Source organism: Gavialis gangeticus, unplaced genomic scaffold (assembly GCF_001723915.1).
Source record: "Gavialis gangeticus isolate Ggan-Ray unplaced genomic scaffold, GavGan_comp1, whole genome shotgun sequence".
In the NCBI taxonomy this organism is placed as follows: domain Eukaryota; kingdom Metazoa; phylum Chordata; order Crocodylia; family Gavialidae; genus Gavialis; species Gavialis gangeticus.
In genome coordinates this window covers 7992283-8012080 of record NW_017729029.1, presented here as the reverse complement: position 1 = coordinate 8012080, position 19798 = coordinate 7992283, and the positions used below count along the sequence as shown (strand labels likewise).

Genomic DNA, 19798 nt, shown 5'->3' with positions numbered 1-19798 from the left:
GCCGCCCGGAGCCGCGCTTACGCGGGGCGGAGCTGCGGGCGCCGCCGGACGAGTTTGCGTTACATAACACAACATGTTTTGACTTTGAAGCGCGGCGCATACTGCCCTGGTGCAGGCTTTCTGGATTCCCTGCAACAAAATAATGGCTTTATTATTTTTCTATAGTCAAAAAATGAGTGGAAATTAGGAGCTGGCATTTTCCAAGGGCTGCCTCCAGCCTGAAAGGACTGAGCCCCACTGGTCTGTGCGTGCAGCGCAGTGTGTCCGTGCGGATAAACGGCCGCTTGACGCAGCCATGTTGTAATGCAGCGGCTTTGTGTGGCACAGAGAGATGCTGCCCTCTAGTGGACTGGGCCGCTGCAGGATAATCGACTGCTGGCCGCTGACACTCGCTACCTGTCTTCAAGGTCCTGGGCCCGTACTGTGGAAGGAATATGACTGCGTGCACATGCATGGTATTTATGCAGTCTGAAGGCAGGGGAGATCTGCAGCTTGCAGCATGCCATCAGGCCTGGGGGCTCTGTGCAGCAACACCCTAACTGAAGGTCTCGTTTGCCAGCAGTTTCTTTCCCAGAACACACTACATCACCTCAGTGTCCTTGTATTGCCTCAGCTAAGGCTGAAAATGTACTCAAGAGCCTGCGAGACACAAAGCCAAGGGCCTGGTTCCTGCCCCTGCACTTTCCCTGTCTAATAGCAGCTGAAAGGGCCACATGGTGGTGCTGACAGAGATTTTCTTGGTGGAGCCTCTCTGGCAAGCTGTGCCTGTTCCTCCCAGCCCAGCTATCCCTTTGTCTTCACCTGGGCAAGGGACCACTTTTGGCTCAGAGGTTCACATATTCCTTGCCCAGGCTTCATCTCTGCTCTCAAGCCAGCAGCTTTGCTCAGGAAGATAACACACCCTAGCAGTGCAGCAGCTTCTCCAGATAGGCTGGCTCTGCTCCCTACTCTCTGCTGTCATTTGCCCCAATGATGCTCCTTTCTTTCACCTGTTATTCTCTGGCTGCATCCCACTGAATATCCTGTCCTTCCCTTCTGTCACCCCTCCCCAGCCCCCATCACATGGCTCTGGGGGAGATAAAGGGCAGTAGGGTACCTGCCCTGGAGTGCTGACTGTTATCTCCCTCCTGCTAGGAGTGTTTGTGTTGGCCCCACTGAACAGCTCCCTCCTGGACAGGGGAGCTGTTTATCTGAAGTGCTCAGCTAGTGAGCAGAGGCCACTGGGCTCAGCGTGGGGCCCCAGGCTGGTGCTTTGATTCTAGAGCGTGTGGCATTTCTCAGGGAAAGAGGTGCACAGTGGCCCATGTCCTGGCTTCAGGGTCCTGCTTAGAGTGGGCTGAAGGGACTTTGGTGTCACTTGGTGTTGCCATATTCCAACTGCTGTGCAAGGCACTGCTTTACCTTCTCTAGCCCCTTTCTGTGCTAAGTGGGGTGGGGGATATCTTCTGGTTCTGGTGATGCCTGCAGACCACTCCTATACTGCTGTCCCAGGGAAACCCTAAAATCCTTTCCTCTCTAATCTCTTGGCTCTAGCAGAGCCTAGAGACTGGTCCTAGGTCTCTTCAACACTCTTGAGTACTTGAGTACACTTGAGGTCTCTTCAACAGTCACCTGGCTTACCCAAGGCCCAGAGACAAGGACCCATGGCCCTGCCTCATGCTGGTGCCACCCCACTGTGGTGACACATAACAAACAGGTAAAAGTCAGTTCGCAGTGACTCCAGCATTCAGAGTACTTCAATCTGCTCACTTCAAGGCTGGTCTCTGGGACAGTCAGTCAGGCACCACTGTGAGATGGAGAGGAGCTCAGGACACCCTCTGGCCAGCTGAGACAGTGTGGGTGAGTCCAGGCTAGCACAGGCCCAGTCTGCCTCTAGCACCCATCATGCCTAAATAGGCTCTTGTAGGCAGCTGGCCAAGCTGCAAACCAGGTGGCCTGTGCCAGCTTAAGCCTTGCCAGAGATGTCTTGCCACTTGTAATTAGGACCCTGGTGTTTCCTGGCAAAGCTTCAAGGTATGGCTGGTCTGCACTGCCAGCAGGAGGGCATAAACCTCAAGATACCCCCTGTCTTTGCTGGGGGTAACTGCCACCTTCTCCCCTTCCCTAGCACAAAACGTGCTACACTTCAGCCGCACTGGACAACTAGCATCTGCAAGGGTTTCAGATCTAGACAAAGACAACAGTTGTAAAGGCAGCCAGAAAAGAGCACTACCACTCCTGGTATCTGGAAGCTGGATCCGTGCAGCAGTGCTGGTGGAGCCAGGATGCCCAGCATCTATCTAAAGTGCATTTGAGGTGAGGACAGTCCAGCAACCAGTCTGATGAGCTAGCAGCCTCTTGGAATTCTTTTTTTGCCAGGGGGTTAAGCACTGCCATGGGATGCAATAACCAAGCTAACAGCTCATGTGCACACATCTCCTTCTGTCCAGGGGTCCCCCATGCACTTTCCACAGGGCTCAGCATTATAATCACTACTTTACAGATGGGGAAACTGAGGCATGGATTGGGGAAGCAACTTGCAAGGCACTTACAGAGCTGGGAATGGGGTCCAAATCCCCAACATAATCTCCTAGAGCATGACTAGAATTCAAAGTTGCACTCTGCCTGGTATCAGGGGCCTGGGCAGACCAAAAGATGTCCCTTCCCATTACTTGTGGGTACCAGACTCTCATTATAAGAGTGTACAGGAAAAAACAACTTTAGACTAACCACAGTGTGTGTGTGTGCATGTCTATAACAGAGCACAGGGTGCGCTCTTACTTGCATGGGCTTCAGCAGCAGCAAGGCAGTCTGCAGCTGCTCACAGCCCCACTTAGGCGGGACTGCCTGATTGGAGAACAGGGCTCAGCTGTTGTATATAAGTGCCAGGCCCTGAACAACAGGGCAGCAGTTTGTTGCCAGCAGCTAAAGAGTTAACACTGGCTGAGCCTGGTGCTCAGGTAACACAGAGGTAAGGGAGGAGCTATGGGTGTGGCTAGAGGCTCCTGGTCCTGGACATGACTGCAAATTGCACCCTGTCAGGGAAGGGTGGCCTGGTGGGACTGTTCATGGCAGGACAGTTCCCCAGAAATGCCAAACCAGTTACCTCCATGGTGAAAGGCAGACAGGGGTGCCTGATAACCCCAGCCCCCACATCCCTGGTGGATATTAAGAGCTAGACAGGGGGAGCCTGGGCTCACTGCAAGTACTGAGGTAGGGCCCCGGCCTGGAGGAGGGACCTGTGGCAGTGCTTAGACTTGCAGTGAAGGCTGTGGTTGCACAAGGGAGCCAGGAGTTAGACTCCAGGGGGGTGGGGCTCTGAGCCTTGGGGAGATAGTAGGGGAGCTCCCAGGGAAAGGGATAAGGGTTATGAATTAGTGCTGGGGGATGGGACTTGGAGCTCTAGTCCTGTAGTGTGGTGCTTGGAGCCTGACGTGAGGGGCCTGGGGCCTAGAGAAGGGCTTGGAGCTTGGGGGTGGGGCTTGAAGCCCAGTATGTATTAGGAGTTGATAAGGCTGGGTGTTAGGCAATGAAATGTCTGCAAGGCATGGCCCACAATAAGGGAAGTTTGTAATTGTTAATGTCGAGGTGTGGCAGGCAAGGAAGTGGGTGGTTAGCTTGAAGACAAGTGGGCAGGCCTACATTTGAGATCGACCCCGGGACACCTGATTTGTTACAGTGTATGTATGTGTACATGTATGTATGTGTGTATTATTTGATGTTACATCATCTGATGAAATGAGCTTTAGCTCACAAAAGCTTGTACTACATACATGTGTGTGTATGTATGTATGCATGCATACACACATTTCTACTTTGGTTAGTCTATAAGGTGCAAATCTACCCTGCCTTCCACTTGACTTCAGACTAACATGGGCATCTACCTTTTTCTCTACTAACTCCTGTCTAAACTACTTCAGATACATTTTTGTTTCTTATGCTCATCAAAACCTTAGGAGCAACTTTTACACACAACTACCAGGCAAGGTGCCCAAAACATCTTTTAACTTTCCACAGGTAAAGCAGGGGGATGAAGGCATTGTCAGTGACTTCTTGCAGTGGCAGGACAGTAGACAAAAAGCACCAAGAGCTTTCTGACAATGTGCACACCACGGTACTGACTGCACAATACAGACCCGGTAAGGAACTTCATCTAGCACAATGTTTGTGAGTGCATCCATAAATACTTCAAGTAATGATGACTCAAGTGCTACCCACATGCAAACAAAAGCTGATGCACTCAAAGAGGAAACACAGAGTGATCCACCCTCACGACAGCTTGAGAGAACGATTCTGGAGGACGCACAGGAAAAGTTCAGATGCTTCCAAGCACGACATCTTACTGGGAAAGAGGAAATTACTGCACAGGATGAGGTTCTGTGGGAGGTCAGTTCTGCCTGTAGCAATGGTAATCATAATCTGAACAAAGCCCAAGGTGTGCAAGGTGAATGCAGCCACTGAAGATAGGGCACTCAAATGAGAAACCTGCAGGAAGCTAAAGGCAAAAAAAATCCTATTGAAGCCTGAGATCCTGGACTGCCCTTGCTATGAGGCAAACATAGATCTCTGTGAATTAAACAGGAGCACCTGCCTCTTTCTTAAAATAGAGTTATCACACAAGGCAGCAATGAAATAATGCCTGGTGAACTGCATGTCATTGTGAGATTCTAGATGGGTTAATAGCAGATAGGTCTTAATTCCCAGGCTGCTTGTTTTTGTGTGTCCTTTTGCAATCTTGGTTCAAGCCTGCTATGACAAGCTCTTACGACTCACATGAAAATGGTTAGCACACAGTCACTGCAAATGGTAAAAAAATAAACAGACTTTGCAAACTCGAGAGAGTCGTATGGAGCAGTATTAGGATATTGCTACACAGTCCAAGAGCTTGAATAGCACCAGTAGTTGTTCTGAGATTAAAGAGCAGAAAGGCCCCAAATCCTAGTGTCCTAATATTAAACAAGGGGGACAGAAGGAACGTTATAGCACACATGTCTTCCCAGGAGATCCAGAATGACTAAGGGAGAATGCTGCACATGCATGGTAACCAGCAGCCTCCCCAGGGACCAGCTAGACTATGAGCATTAGGGTCCCAGAGAGTATAAGGCTTGAAGTGACCTAACAAGCCTCTAGTCTAGCCATAGAACGTGCCATTGGCACCTAAGGCTGCCCGCAGGAGGATCAGTCATCTAAACAAACCCAGCAGGGATTGGTGCTCTGCTCCTGGAGGCCATCCAGGGTGTGGATATAGAGTTCCTGTGCTGGCAGAGCGGACCCAGTGACAAATATCAGAAGCAGCAAACAGGCTGCCCACAGCAGACCACAAAGGTGCCAATGGGAGCAGACCCTGCTTAGCTGCAGAGATAGAAGTCACTGCCTGACAAATCACCCTGTAATGCCTCAGGGTTCAGTTTGTCTCCCCTGGCCTTGTCCAAGGGCTGTATTGAAGCAGCTTGGTTCCTGGCTCTGTTAGCTTGTGGCTCTTGGTTTCAAGTTAGTATTTGCACTATTTGCACTTGACTTTAAGAGGGAGAGGCAGTGGCAGCTTCCAGACCTGGACTCTGCCCTGCCATATGAGAAGGCACTAACATCTGGAACCCTGGTCCCTGGCAGGTCTGTTTCCATCCCAGTGCTCCTGCATGCCAGGTCTTTACCACTTTCCCTCTATGGCCTTAGTCTGGCACTGACCATGATAGGGGCCACAGCGGCAGCTGACTGTTGGGCAGGAGCTTGCACTGGGCTTTATAGGGCTAACCACACACTCCTGCTACAAGCTCTCCTGCTAGATGCTTTTTCAGAACATCAGCTGGGCAGATGTTTGTCAAGTGAGGGGGGGCACTGATCAAATGATGGAAGAATTGCATCTCCCTGCCTCACTGCCCTGCGCCCATTGGATTGGCTGGGGAGGGAGAAAGGGTGGGAGGGCTCTGCCTCTTGGCTGATACCTATGGGAAACCAACACACTGAAAGAGTGGGAAAAGAAGGGCAAAATGGCAGCTAATTCCTCAGGCTGGGTTTAAAACCCTCTGTAAAGTGAGGAAACAGTTCCTTACCCTGAAGTTTTTCCTAAGCCCTGTAACCTGGCTTGGCCTAGATGAGGGTCTATTCCAAATGTTACTAAGGGTTTACGTCCCAGGACCCACATGTCAGTGAGCAGCAGTCATGGCAAAATAGTCAAATTCTGGCTATCCACTGCTGGAACCTCAGGAAAGGTGTAGGGGGCACGTGAGCATGCTGAGGCCCATTGCTAGAAGGAGCCCTGCAGTGGGGGACCCAGGAGCACTGCGGCCTGCCAGTGAGAGGCTGAGCCCCTGTCTAGCCCTAACCCCTCCTGGCTGGGCTGGGAGCGTGAGCCAAGTGTAGCTTCCCATTTGTAGAAAACTGGAGTTTTGCCCATTGAGTGCTGAGGCTGGGATGTCAACTCATTGCCATGGAAACCCCTCTCCCATGGCAAGCCCAGGACTGTGACTTTACTGCTCACTCTGGTAAATGGGAGAGTTATGCTCATGTCTCCTTGGATGCTTCTACTCCAATTTATATACAAAGCCCTGTATAGGGAATCTGGATTATTTTCTCTATTTCTAAGCAAGATGTACCTACAGCTGCCTCTGAGAAGGCAACAAAATAGGCGCCTTAGGCCCCCAGCAGGTCTGAGGGGGTCAGTAAACAGAACAGTCCCACTTGCTGCTTGGCATACTTACAGAGAAGGCACCCTAAACCACTACCCTGGGTAGAGGGAGTTAGGAGCTCTGGTGAGTTCTGCATCCAGGGAACCTGAGACAAAGGCAGAGGGAGACTGCAGGATTTGTGTCCTCTCCAGTCAGGTGAGGCAAACAGAGCCTCGTTTACTGGTTCCAAAACATTTTTGCTTCTAATTTTAGCAACCATTGAGAATCTCACTTTCAAACTCTGTAGGGAGGGATGGTGTGGCTGCAAGCAGGAATACTCCATTCTAGGGAGCCTGGGAAGAGCAGGAGGGTGTTGGATCATCTTTTTTTTTTCCTTGCCACAGTAACTTCTCCTGCAAGTTTATCACTGTTGGAGGGATCTTTTGTAAGAATATAAGTTTGCCAATGCAGGCCCCTATCCTGCCCTACAGGGAATTTTGCCAGAGGTGTTAATGAGAGCAGGATCCCTGTCACTTCTGGGATAGCGATAGCCTGGGGCTTTGCTGGTTAAGTGGTTTGGCAGTGGCTGGAAGGTATGACCTGTCCAAGTGTGATGCCAAAGTGGCACTAAAGCTGGCCTTCAGTCTTTGCTCTGTTACTTCCCCCAGTGCTGGCTAGCAGCACTGAGAAGCACTGGATCTTGGGGTACTGTTGGGATGTGTGACTAGATTCTTCCCATCTCCAGTGCTTCTGACTGGAGGGAGATACCCAACCCCTGGATTCAGAAGTCCTGGAGAAACAGATTTTTTCTGTGCTGACAAGATAACCCAGCATGGAGCAACGCGCCCAAGAAGCAAAAGCTATGAGGGGAAGCTATGATAGACGCGGATAGGCTGGGGCCCAGAACTGCAGCTGGGAGCTCTGAGCAGTATGCTGGGGAAGCCAAGCTGCCCACTCACCTCTTGGCTGCAGCCAGCATCAGTAGTGAGGGACAGAAACACCATTATTTATATATTGCTGATCCTATCACCCCATATGTGGAACCACCAGGGATCTGCTGGCCACAAGATGACAAGGGCAGGGTCCAGTAGGACCCAAAGGTACCTCAAGTCCCTCACTATGGCCCTGTACAGAGCAGGGTCCCCAAGCTGGCTTGGGATACAGATCTGGCTTCACCAATGGCCATACGTCTCCAAAAGAAACAGAACTGGAACCCAGCCCCAAGGCCCCCACGGCTTTGCTGAGGTACTCATATATGTCAGGCCCTTTCTTTATCAACAATACAGCATTTTGCTCTCGAGACAAGCTCACAGCCAGGGATCTCAGCCAGAAGGCTGGGAGAAACAAGTCTTGCTGGTACTGTCCTGACCTGGGACTGCAAAGAGGTATGTCTGGTTCCCTCCTTTGCCACACACTCCTTTTACTCCAGCCACTTAGTCTCTGGGGGTTTCAGTTCCCCAAATGGGAAGGGTCACCTACCTCAGTGGATATGTAGGTGAGTGTGAAACTCCTATTGCAACCATAATGAAGCAGAGAAGGGTGAGTAAGTAGAGATGGAGGTCAAACACCCTATCTTGGCTGTACTGGGTGAATCCAGGCAAAGGCCAAGAACACACTCAGGTTATTTAGAGCCCACCAGTGAGACAAGTCTGGCTTTCCCAGTTCTGTTTCTGCCTCTCTGGGACGGTGCTGCTTCTGAGTTTATGAAGCTCATAGGACGGTGGGGGAGGGAGGAGGAGAGGCTCCCAGTGCAACACAAGAATTCTGGCTAAGTGTGAGGACACCTAAATGCAGCCCAGACAGAGCCATCATAGCTCTCAGGACTTCAAAAAGCTGGGTGCCCCTGGCACCTGTAAGCACAGCACTGCTGGCAGCAGTCTCTCGGGCAGCACCTTGGATCCACCCACTGCAGCCTCCAGCACAAGAGAAGCCACCTTTACTGGAAAAGGCCCTTTGGAATGGGGGGAGCTAGTCTAGCCCACAGGACAAGTGGATACGCCTGGCACAAGAGCATAGCATAGACCTCCTCCGTCTGATCAAAACCAGCACGCTTTGCCCAGCTGGCTGACCCAGCACCTAATGCCGCAAAACAAGGTGAAATCCCCTCTGCTCCCATAATGCACCTGGCTAGTTGTCCTGTGATGTGGGCTCCTTCCTAACCAGTCCCACAAGCCCACCAGAGATCCTGAAGCATGAAAGTTGATTTCCCTTATACTAAGGGAAGCCTTCCCATGAATCCCACCCCACATCCACCTGGATCACTGTACCCCAGGTGTATGTTCACAGAGGTCTGCCTCATATTTTGCTCCCCCTCCCCTCCAGTACATATAATCCAGGGCTGGGCACCGCGCGTGTATCACACTGCCCCACACTAGCGATTCCACCCCCTCACTTGGCCCCCCATACACACCTTCTCCTGGCTGGCATCTCCCTTTCCCAGCCCGATCCTCTCCAGAGCAGCGCTCCTTGGGTGGACTCTTCTCACACAGACCCCAGGCAGCCCTTCAAGGTACCCAACGCAGAGGTCCCCTGTGTCCCACTGACTGGCTGTCTGGCGGCCAGGCCCAGCAGCAAGGTGGGAGGGGACAGAACTTGCCCGCGTGTTTGGGATAAACAATTGTGAGCTAATTAACTTACCCAATGTTTTGGCCGGCTAATAAGGCCCTGACTGTGTTGAGCCCCGGTTATGAAAGGCAAGGCGAGGGAGACTGCTAACCCCTGGCAGTGTTATTGCCAGTACAGACCTGGCTGTGAGGCAGGCCCAAACACTCTCTGCCTATTCTGGGTCACACTCCCTCCCCCATCCCCATCTGCACTCCAACCAACGAGGAGCTAAAAGGCAGCAGGAAGGAGCCTGACCCAGCTCCAAGGCCCCTGCGCCTCTAATAGGATTTTCCTGGGCGCCTTTTTCATCCCTGCATGCTTGCTGCAGCTGAACAGGCATTAAGAGATCGCATGACAAAGCCAGAGCACAACTTTCAACTGAGTACTCTGGGCCAGGACTGTGGGGCATCAGCAGAGCTGTGAGGGGAAGGCCAGGGCTGGCATGGCAGAGGTTAGTGGGTCGGGACTGTGAGGCATCAGTACAGCTCAGCTGAATCGCGTGCTGCTTCTGCCAAGGCTATGCCTGACTCTGGCACCAGGTATTAGAATTTCACAGGGAATAAAGCATCTGTGTTGAGAGAAGGAAGAAAAACAAGCATGAAAACAGCCAGTGAAGCAATGAAGCTGCTGTGCTTTGGGGAAGCACCATGTGGGCAGTATCTCTGAGGGGCCTCTGCTCAGAGGCCAGCAATATATATTTCAGAGGCAGGAGGAACCTCAAGGTGACCCCAGAGGGCGTGTGCCCACTGCCATGCCAGCTTGGGGTGTGCTTTCCCTGGCCAGGGGCTGTGTGGCATGGCATCTCCATAAGAGCTCTTTAGCCTTTCAGCTTGCTCCTTCCTTCTTGCTGACTTCTTGAACCAGCTCAGCCAAGCTCTCTGGAGACCATCCTTGAGGGGCAACGTCTTAGACGGGCATTTCCCTCCCTTCTGCCCTACACGGAGTGGGCTGTTATCACCACAGCCAATGGGGTCACTTCTGCTTTCTTGCATTCATGAGCTATTCAGGGCAGCTTGGCTGGCACCTGACTGGACTTACAAACCCAAGGAGCCTCTGGGGACTCCCTGCCCCCCCTCGAGTTTTAGGAAAGCTCCTGATGATTTCAGCAGGGCTGGGATTTCACTCTCAGAGATTTTAAGGCTGGGCGGGATTGTCCTCATCATCCAGCCTGACTACCTGCATCTCCCATGCTGGGGAACAACCTCACGGACTCCTGAATCTAATCCAGTTGCACATGTCTGGGCGGGAGAAATGATTTAGAGCAGTGGTGGTTAACCTGTGGCACAGGAAGACTTTGTGCGTGGCATGTGGCAGAGCAGGGAGGGGACAGGCAAAACAGGAGCAGATAGGACAGGGAGCAGGAAACAGCAGCAAATCAGGCAGGGGAAGAGGATGGGAGTAGCACTTGGGTAGGGTGTGGGGCTGATCTGTGGCATACCTGCCAAAAAGGGTGGCTCCCACTGCTCTAGTGAGAGATGTCTGACCCTCCAAGTAAGATGCTCCAAGTAAGCCAGAGACTAAAGATCATCTGGCCAAAAAACAAACTTTGCCTCAGTTTTCAGTAAGGATCATTACGCTGGATCCAGAGTAACGTGGAATGAAAAATGGCAAAGAGGGACATGGAAATTAACACCATGAGGCAAAGCAAATCTCAATGCACCATGAGGGAAAGCAAAGCTCGATGCACACGTGCTGGGGGCTGGAGGGAGAGAACAAGATGATCTCTGCCAGGGAACTGGTGTATGAAAACACAGGTCTCACAATAGGTGTTTAAAAAAATCAGTCAATGGCATCAAATGACTAGAAAAGTACAAATGTGGCACCTGTATTTAAGAAAGGGGAAACAGTGATCTGGGCCACTGCAAGGCTTAGTCTGACTCCAACAGTGGCAATAACCTTGGACACATATGCATACATACATACATACGTAAGAATGTGTAAAAACTTAAGACTAATTTTGAAGGACAAAATAATTAACAGCTTGGAGTTTGTAGAAAATAGGATAAAATGTAAGTAAAAAGAGTTTCACAAAGGCAGACCATGTCCCACTCATCCAATATCGTTTGATGGCCTAGGGAAGATGGCAGATCTCGTCTATGTGGACTACAGTGAAGCATTTGATCCAGTGCTCTGTGGAAAACTATTAGTTAAACTGAAGAGGCTGCAAATTAGTATAATAATTGCAAGATGGAGGTAAACTTGCAATGTGATGAACAGTCATGTTGAAGGGGAAGAATCATGTTGGAGGGAATGTAGGATTGGAGTGCCTCAAGGATCAGCCTCAGCTCCTCTCCTTTTTGCTATTTTTATTAAGGACTTTGGCACATAAAGTAGGATGGTGAGAATGTAGTATGCTGATGACCCAAAGTTGGGAAGCACTGTCCATGCAGAGGAGGACTGGAATATCATATAGGAAGAACTGGATGGTCTTAGGAACCACAATAATAGAAATAAGATGAGATTCAACAGTAACAAATGCAAGATCTGGCACTTAAAGACTAATAACAAGAACCTTAGCTGGAAGCTCATCAACCAGAGACAACAGAGAAGAAAGACCTGGATGTACTAGTTGATCACAGGTTGATCAATAGTTGCCTATAAGCCAATGTGATGTGGCCATGAAAATGTGCTATTAGGATGTATAATGTGAAGCATTCCCTGTAAAGAATTTATACCTTGGTGCAAGGAGCTGGTGAAAGCACATCGGGGATACTGCATCCCCTATGTTTATAAAGGATGAAGTCAAACCAGAGCCAGTACAGAGACAGGCCAGTGAGATGCCCAGGGGAATGAAGAGCCTGTCTTACTAGATGAGACAAAATAACCTGGTTTGATTAGCCTGGCACAATGAAGGCTGAGAGGGGATCTGATTGCTGCCCACATTAGGCAGAAACCCCAGGCAGGGAGAAGAGCTATCTAAGCTAAAGGACAATATAGGCATAAGAACAACTGGGTAGAAACTGGCCAGGGATCCATTTAGAAGATGATTTCTAAGCTTCAGAGCAGGACAATTCTGGAAGAGCCTCCTATCAGGAGGGATGGAGGTAAACTACCTCACTCATGTAGACATGAGGCTGGCTCTGTTTACAAAAAAGCTTTTATGCCATGTTTGTCTGCAGTAGCACAGCAGTTGGACTTAACAACCCACAAGGTCCCTTCTAGGTCTGTGATCCCAAGTGATAGAGACTCCTGGGTGACCTGTCCCACTGGTTATTACCTCCCTGAGTCAGATTCTGTGCTGTGCCCTGAAATCAGACTGTGCCTTTCTCCCTGGCCTCCACCGGGCCTGCCATGGGAAGGAATGTGCTCTGAGGGAGCAGGGGTGACAGTTTCCACCTTGGTAGAGCTGAGTGCTCACCCTAACAGCTCACCTGACTGGGGAGGGCTCAGAAAGTCTGGTGGCAGCTACTCTGCACTGAGCATATTGCTGCTGGAGAAGGGCCTGGGGTGTGGTGGGGAGATCCTGGGAATGAGCTAAAAAGCTCAGCCTTCCATGGGATAGACTAGGGGGAGGCCCCTTGGGAACAAGACCACTGATCTATGGAGAAGCCCAAGCAGCGATGCCAGGGCCAGGAGATCCCCTGAGCACTACTCACCGGTCTCTCCTCTTGAAGAGGCTGGGGGAGTACGGGGGCTGGAATGCCATGCTGGGTAGTGGGCAATGCCCCTCGCTGCCCTCTCTCTTCTTTCTGCCACCCCACGTCAGAGTTATGTGCACTGGGAGGGCTGGATTGAGCAGCACCCGATCGGCCTAGGGAGCTGTCCCTCTGGGCTCCCGCACTGCCAAGCAGAGCACAGCAGACGTATCCTCCTGCCCTGCGACAATGGGTCTGCTCTGCAAGGCTGCTGGTAGGAGCGGGTGCACGCAGAGGGCTGGAGAGGTGGCAGAGGGGGCGCGGAGCGTGGGGGCCGTGCTGCTCGGAGACACAAGCATGCAGCAGTTTGTTTTGGGTAAACACTTGGACACATGATCTCATTCAGGATGAATCGCTCCTTTCAGCCACCACCGGTTCTCGCGGGGCCAGCAGAACAGTGTGCCACTCGAAGTATCCTGGGTGCCAAGTGGGGAGAGGGGGGAGCTGGTGCTTGCCTCTGCCAGGGAGATAAAAGACACTCTGTGTGTGCTTGTTCACAGGGAGGGGGAAGGGAGAGATCTCTTTCCAGGGGTGCTGCCTTCTATCGCCACAGGGATGCAGGGGAAGAGCTGGGGTCTCTTGCCCTTCGACAGGTGGAGAGAGATCCCTTTAGCATCTGTGAAGGCAGAGGGCAGCTATGAGGGTAGCCAGTGTGCTCTAGGGGAAATGTCCTGGGCTGGGGCTCAGCCCACTTGGGCTCTAATTCTGGCTCTGCTGCTGACTCAGCGGATAATATACACCAGTCACAGCCCAGTTCCCTGGCTCAGTTTCCTGTCTGTACAGCAGGGAGGTGATCCGCCTTTATCAACTGCCTTAAGTGAGCCAAAAGACAACCCCAAGTGCAAAACTGTGTGAGCTTCTCTTTGCCCATTATACAGCCCTTCACTGCATGAGCCTGGGGCAGGAGGCAACACTGCTCAGTCTTATCTGTGCTAGAGCAGCAGGTGCTGGCTTGGGTTCTGTTCCTGCCTCTGCCATGGCTCTGCTAACCAACTCTCAGCAAGTCCCCTTCCTGCTCTGTGCCTCAGTTTCCCCTCCTGTTCTGTGTCCACTTAGCCTGGGAGCTTCTCTGGGCAGGGACTGCCTCTGTACCAGTGCACCAGAGGGCCACTTGGCAATGACAGACATCCAGTGCTTCCATCATGCAATGTGTGTGCTAGTTCACCCCTTAGGGCTCTGTGTCAAACTCACTGTCCCCTGCCAGTTACATACCTCATGGCAGGAAATAAGTACATTAGGGCAGGCTCCAGTGACTCTGTGGCCCTCTATGACAGGCCCTCATGCTGCCTGGAATGGCATTGGCATATAATACCCTGAAGGACATAAGCTTAGTGTTCTAATGTGACAGAGGGACTCTGATGGTTTGCCTGTCACCAGGAGCCTGAGAAGAGCCTAAGTCAGTGCTGACATGTGCTGGAGCATTTCGTTCCCCTGAGCCCATCCCTCAAGGTCTATTTTGTACCAAGGCACAACTCAATGTCATGCAGACCTCTGAGTCCTGCACCATGTCTTGCAGCACCTCTTCCAGCACAATCCCCAATCATGCACCACTCCAGTGGCCCATGCCAACAACATACAGTGCTTAGTCACAACTAGATGTCTTCTGCACTGGCACTGAAGGGGAAGCTACGTGTATGCAGCAGCCCATTACATGGGCATGGTCTGGCCACTGTAGTGAGACATGGAGCTATAGGAGCTAGCTAACTGACTGATTGATGTGCAGCAGCCAACCTCACATCATGAGTAGGGGATAGACTAGCCTTCTGGAACTGCCTAAGGTCTAACACTTGAGGGGGTAGCAGCGATGGCGACATCCTATCAGAACCAGTGCTGGGCTAGACAGTACTGAGTTGCAGACATCTGAAAAGACATTCATAGCTTGCACCTGGGATCAGAATTTAATTTGTGAGGACCAACTCCAACCCCTCTGTCATCATCTTTCTAGCCTCTTATGCAGACATCATGTACCATGAAGTGTGGCCTGGTTGCTACCATAGAATCATAAAAAATTAGGGTTGGAAGGGACCTCAGGAGGTCGTCTAGTCCAGCCCCCTGCTCAAAGCAGGACCATCCCCAACTAGATCATCCCAGCCAAAGCTTTGTGTAGCTGGGTTTTGAAAACATTGAACGATGGAGCTTCCATCACCTCTCTGGGTAATCTTTTCCACTGCTTTATCACCCTCCCTGTGAGAAAATTCTTCCTAATATCTAACCTAAACTTCCCCTGCTATAACTTGAGACCATTGCTCCCTGTTCTGTCATCTGCTACCACTGAGAACAGCCTAGCTCCATTCTCTTTTGAACCCCACTTCAGGTAGTTGAAGGCTGCTATTAAATCCCCCCCTCAGTCTTCTCTTCTAAAGACTAATCACAGAGGGACCATCCTCTGCTCAGTTTACCCACCCACAGAGGCAAACACTGAGTCCCTTTGAGGCTTTCAAGCAGCCTTCCCAGGAATTGTGGGAAGCCTTCCCAAGAAACATGGCTCACAGCAGGGTCTGAGGAACAAGGTCCTATCAGTACCCGTTTCAAGAGCCCTTTATAGCCTGGGGTCCAAGCTCAGGGGTCCAGTTGGGCCTTTTTGAGTGCTACCTCTTCCTGCTGCAGTTTGCTTGGTGTCTTGCTGCTGGAGCGTACCTGGCTTTGCTCCTGCTCTCAGGATAGCATGAGACACTGAGGCCTCTGAGAGCAGCTAGTGTAGCTGTACTGTTTATATGGAAGTCACAGGACCAGCCACCCTGGGCTTGGTCCGCCCAGAGCCAGTATAACTAGCAGGAGGACTTTAAACCAATGATAACCCCCTTTGATGCATGAATAGCTGGCATCACCTGGCTCACAGCAGGTTAGCTCTCACAGGTAACATCCAGGCAGAACATAACGCCACATAAGAGTGTGCTAAACTCAACCCTGCAATCATGCTGGAGGGGACAGTAAGCCTAAGACCCAGTGTTGCAAGGTGTACTTGGCCTTTCCAGTTGCTTCTCCCACCCCCAGTCTGAGCCTCCCCAGTACCCAGGGTTTGGATTGGCAGTTTCAGTTCATGCCCAGGAAGCTTGTGAGTTTTGGTAGACTGGCGCCTCACAGCCTGGGTTTCTCCAGCTTGGGACCAGAGTTAGCACTCTGGGTTTCTTGGTCCAGATCCAGGCCTCAGAAGGATGCCTGGGGTCTCTCAGCATCACAGCCCTGATGCTCCCCACCCTATCAGGCACACAACTCCAGTGGGATCACGTTCTCAGCTCTTTTTTTTCTGTGACCTCTCTGCCCAGCTTAGTCCCAGCAGTTGGGCTGGCTTCTTTCTGAACCACCCTTCTCTACCACACTTGCTGACAGTGGCGCTCAGAGCAGAGCTGCATGGCCAGGCCCACCTGAAACTGCCTCCAATCCCTGACCCCTGTAGCTGGCTTCTGATGGTGCAACACAACATACTATGCAGGGAACAGAGTCAGTATGAAGAGTTGTGCCTCCCTGAGCTTAAGTGCTGGTTTCTGGGACCAGCTGCCTAGTGAGTTCAGCCTCTTTCTGCTTCTGTCAGCACAATGTGCATAATCCTCCCAGGCTGCTTGTGGCTAAAAGTGTTTTAAACCTGAAGCAGGGTGACAGCAAGGCCCTTAGCAAGGGCAGCCAAGGGGACCCCAGCAACAATGCCCTGCTGCTACTGCTTGCAGGATGTGCCCTGCCAGGCTCCTGGCCCATCATGGGGCCATCTGAGTGGTGAAACGCAGCAGAGGTGCTTCTTGCAGAGCCCAGGGAGAAGAATTCCAGCTTGCAAAGGGAATTCAGCACTGCAACTTATCGACCGCATAAATCACCAAGACCTGAGACCTACTCAGAGCCAGGTACTTAGCAGCTCTGTGGCTCAGCTATTCAAGTTAGGAGCCCAGGCTGGGAGGAGCTTCTGAACTTCAACACATGAGCAAACAACTAGCTTCGCTGCCTCCCATATCCACAGAGTAGCAGTCAGTTGCACATAGGCACAGGAGATTTATCCCTGGCGCTGATTCCAGAGGGGATGGTCACAGCCTCAGTTTTCTCATCCCTACCCTGGGAGACAAAACACTCATGATGGTAAAGTGTTTTCAGACTGAGGTATGGCCAGCACAGAAGGGGGCTGGTCTTGCCTCAGGTCTGATCTGTTCAGTTCCTGGCTATGCGCATTAAATGAACAAAAGAAATAGGCAGCTTATTAATTATTACTGAGATCTCCATTGGCACTGACTGGTCCCTGGTCTGCCAGCACAGAGGTCAAGAGCTGATCTTCCCTCTCCCTGCTCAGGTCAGGCTGAGTCAAATGGGCACAAGGCAGTACCCCTAGCAGCCATAGTGGAGAAATGAAAGAAAACAGACCATGGTACAGCAGGTGCTGGCAGGCTGGGCACTTGGGTTGTGTCTGTGGATTTGCACTATGCTGCCTCCTCAGCTGAGGGCCCTTCTCTGCTGTGCATTCTTTCCTGGCCTGTTTCCAGCAAACCATCAGTGAGCCCAAATGCTTCTGCATGAGGCAAACTGCTAGCATTCGTTCTGCCACCTGAGCTTCCTCACACGGATCAGCTGGCCGTGCAGGGATCTATAGAAAACAACTTCTAGCCCAGACAAGCAATATAGACTCAGTGGACCCATTGGACTTGTGGGTCCGTTCAGCTGTGATGGGCTGGGCTGGGCTGGGCTGGGGTCCTGAGTGCAAGGCCATGCAGGGCACATGGGCTATAGATGTATAATACGACTTGGCTACTACAAGAATGTACTACCTTCACAGTCTAATGAAGTTTTTAGTGCCTGTGGGAGCCAGAGAACCTGAGTTCTATCCCCAGCCCTGCCTTCACCAAGGCACTACCCTTCTTTGTGCCTCAGTGTGGGACAAGCAGTAACAATATCCCACTACTTTAGGAAGTGCTGGAAGACCCTTGGATAAAGCATGCATGGAGTCATTAAACTCCAAAGTCTGCAGCCACTCTGCATGCTGAACTCCGCTCTGAGGAGGTCGCAGGCACTGACCCAAACCCGGGCTCTGAGATAGGGTGCAAACAGCAAGTCTAGCCACTGCCCTAGTTAGTTATTTACATGTGCTAAGAAGCCACAAGGTGCTGCTTTCCGAGCAGGGGCGTGCAGTGCAGGCTCTGTTATTTCCACTAGAGCGGGTTGGATAAACAGGGCAGAGCAAGGATCTGGGGGTAGAAATCAGACATGCTTTGGCACCTCAGATGTTTTCCCTGGTAGCCCAAACCAGTGCAAAAATAAAATAAATAGAGGCAAGTAAATAACTTCCCAGAAGCTCCTCTTTTTGCCCAGGTGCCAGGGCTCCTGCTGGGCACTGGGCTGTGAGGTTGTGTGGTGTTGACTGCCTGTCCACTTTAGCCTCCTGTGGCCTGCGAGCAAACATGTCAATAAAGTTTTCTTTCCTTCTAAATAAACTTTATTGAGCCTGTGGCCAGGGCAGCCTAGAAGCACGACAGAGGGGCATTGTGGACTGAGTGGCGTGATCTTCAGCCCAAGGGCTGGGCTTGCCAGGACAGGCAGAGCAGAGTGGCCAGCGACTTTAAGAATTCACCCAGTCACCACTGCAGCTGGGTCAGGTGGATTCCTCCCAAACCAGAAGCAGCAGGAAGAACAATGTCCTCCAGGCTGGGGGAAACAACCTGTACCAGTCATGGGTAGACCAGGGTGCTGACTGGCACACTAACAAGGACTGTTTCATCTACTGCACACCCAGTCCGGCAACAGCTGCCCTCTGTGGAGTTCTCCTTCAGCCTCACCAATTCCCACAGGATGCTTGGTGCAACATGAGAAGGCCTGAATGTGTCACTATTCCTGGGTGTGGGCCTGTGCAGAGCAGGTATCCCTATTCCTGTTGATGCATGTGCACACAGAGGGGTTTGTTATGCCTTCTGAAGTAGGGGAAAGTGCCGTAAACTGGGTGCATGAGACCAACCCCTTCCAGTTGCCTAGGGGGAGCAAAGGAGTGTACTAGCTTGGTACGCAAGAGACCTAGGTTTTCCTCCCAGCCATGCCACTGTCCTGCTGGATGACCTTGGGCAAGTCTCTTCATCTCACTATGCCTCAGTGGCCACAGCTGTGAAATGGGGGATAATGACACCAAAGTGCATTGAGGTCCAGATGAAAACACTTTATAAAAGTGAGATGTTACTTCTACCCACATATGCAGATCTGTTCCTCTGCCTGCACATGTCTCTTTTGGGCAGCCCATGCCCCTATGTACGCTTTAGTGCCCTAATTAATGGCTGGCACAGGATCTGCTCTCAGTCAGTCCATGAAGGTCTTGCTCTTCTTGGCTGGCTGCCTGGGAAGCTGGCATTCATCCTCCCTGACTAGTGCCAGAGGCCTGTGTTTTAGGAACAAATGCCCTCAAGCTCTGGCCATGCACAGCACAATCCCTACTGAAACATGGACTCTCAACCCTTTAGCCAATTCTCATGTCCCCAGTGAAGCACAGTCCAACTGATTTCATCCCGGCCTCTCAACTCCCAGAAGGCTTTGCCCCTTGCTGGGTTCCTGGCTAGGTCTAGGCCAGGGGTGGGCAATTATTTTGGATGGAGGGCCACTTACTGAGTTTTGGCAAGCTGTCAAGGGCTGCATTGGTAGCCCTGCCCATTGACAGGTGCCCTGCTCCCTATTCACCATTTTAGGACTGGAAGTCCCACCTCCTAACCCCTGACCTTTGCCACTAGAAGTCCCTCCCCTTGCCCCTGGAAGTAATCCTTTCAGCAAGGGGGTTTGCCAACTTGGAACCAGAAAAATATAAATTATATTCTAAAAAGCGAACATCTAAAACATTCATTAATTTGACTTCAAAAAATATTTTTGCCCTGGTTTACATGTGCTTGTGTAGTGTACACAGAGGTGATTACACAATAGCTTAAAATGAAGTCTTACTCTTGTATGTTGTGGGGGTGGGTATAGGGTTGTGGGATGAGGAAGCATGTGGGTGTGTATGTGAATATGTGGGGTGTGGGGCTAGGT

At 51.4% G+C, this 19798-nt stretch overlaps 1 protein-coding gene across 1 annotated transcript in view; it reads right to left on the bottom strand.

Annotated features, from left to right (window-relative positions):
- TSC22D3 (TSC22 domain family member 3) overlaps positions 1 to 19798 on the bottom strand; it is a 103357-nt gene that overhangs the window by 3242 nt on the left and 80317 nt on the right. The window lies entirely within an intron of this gene.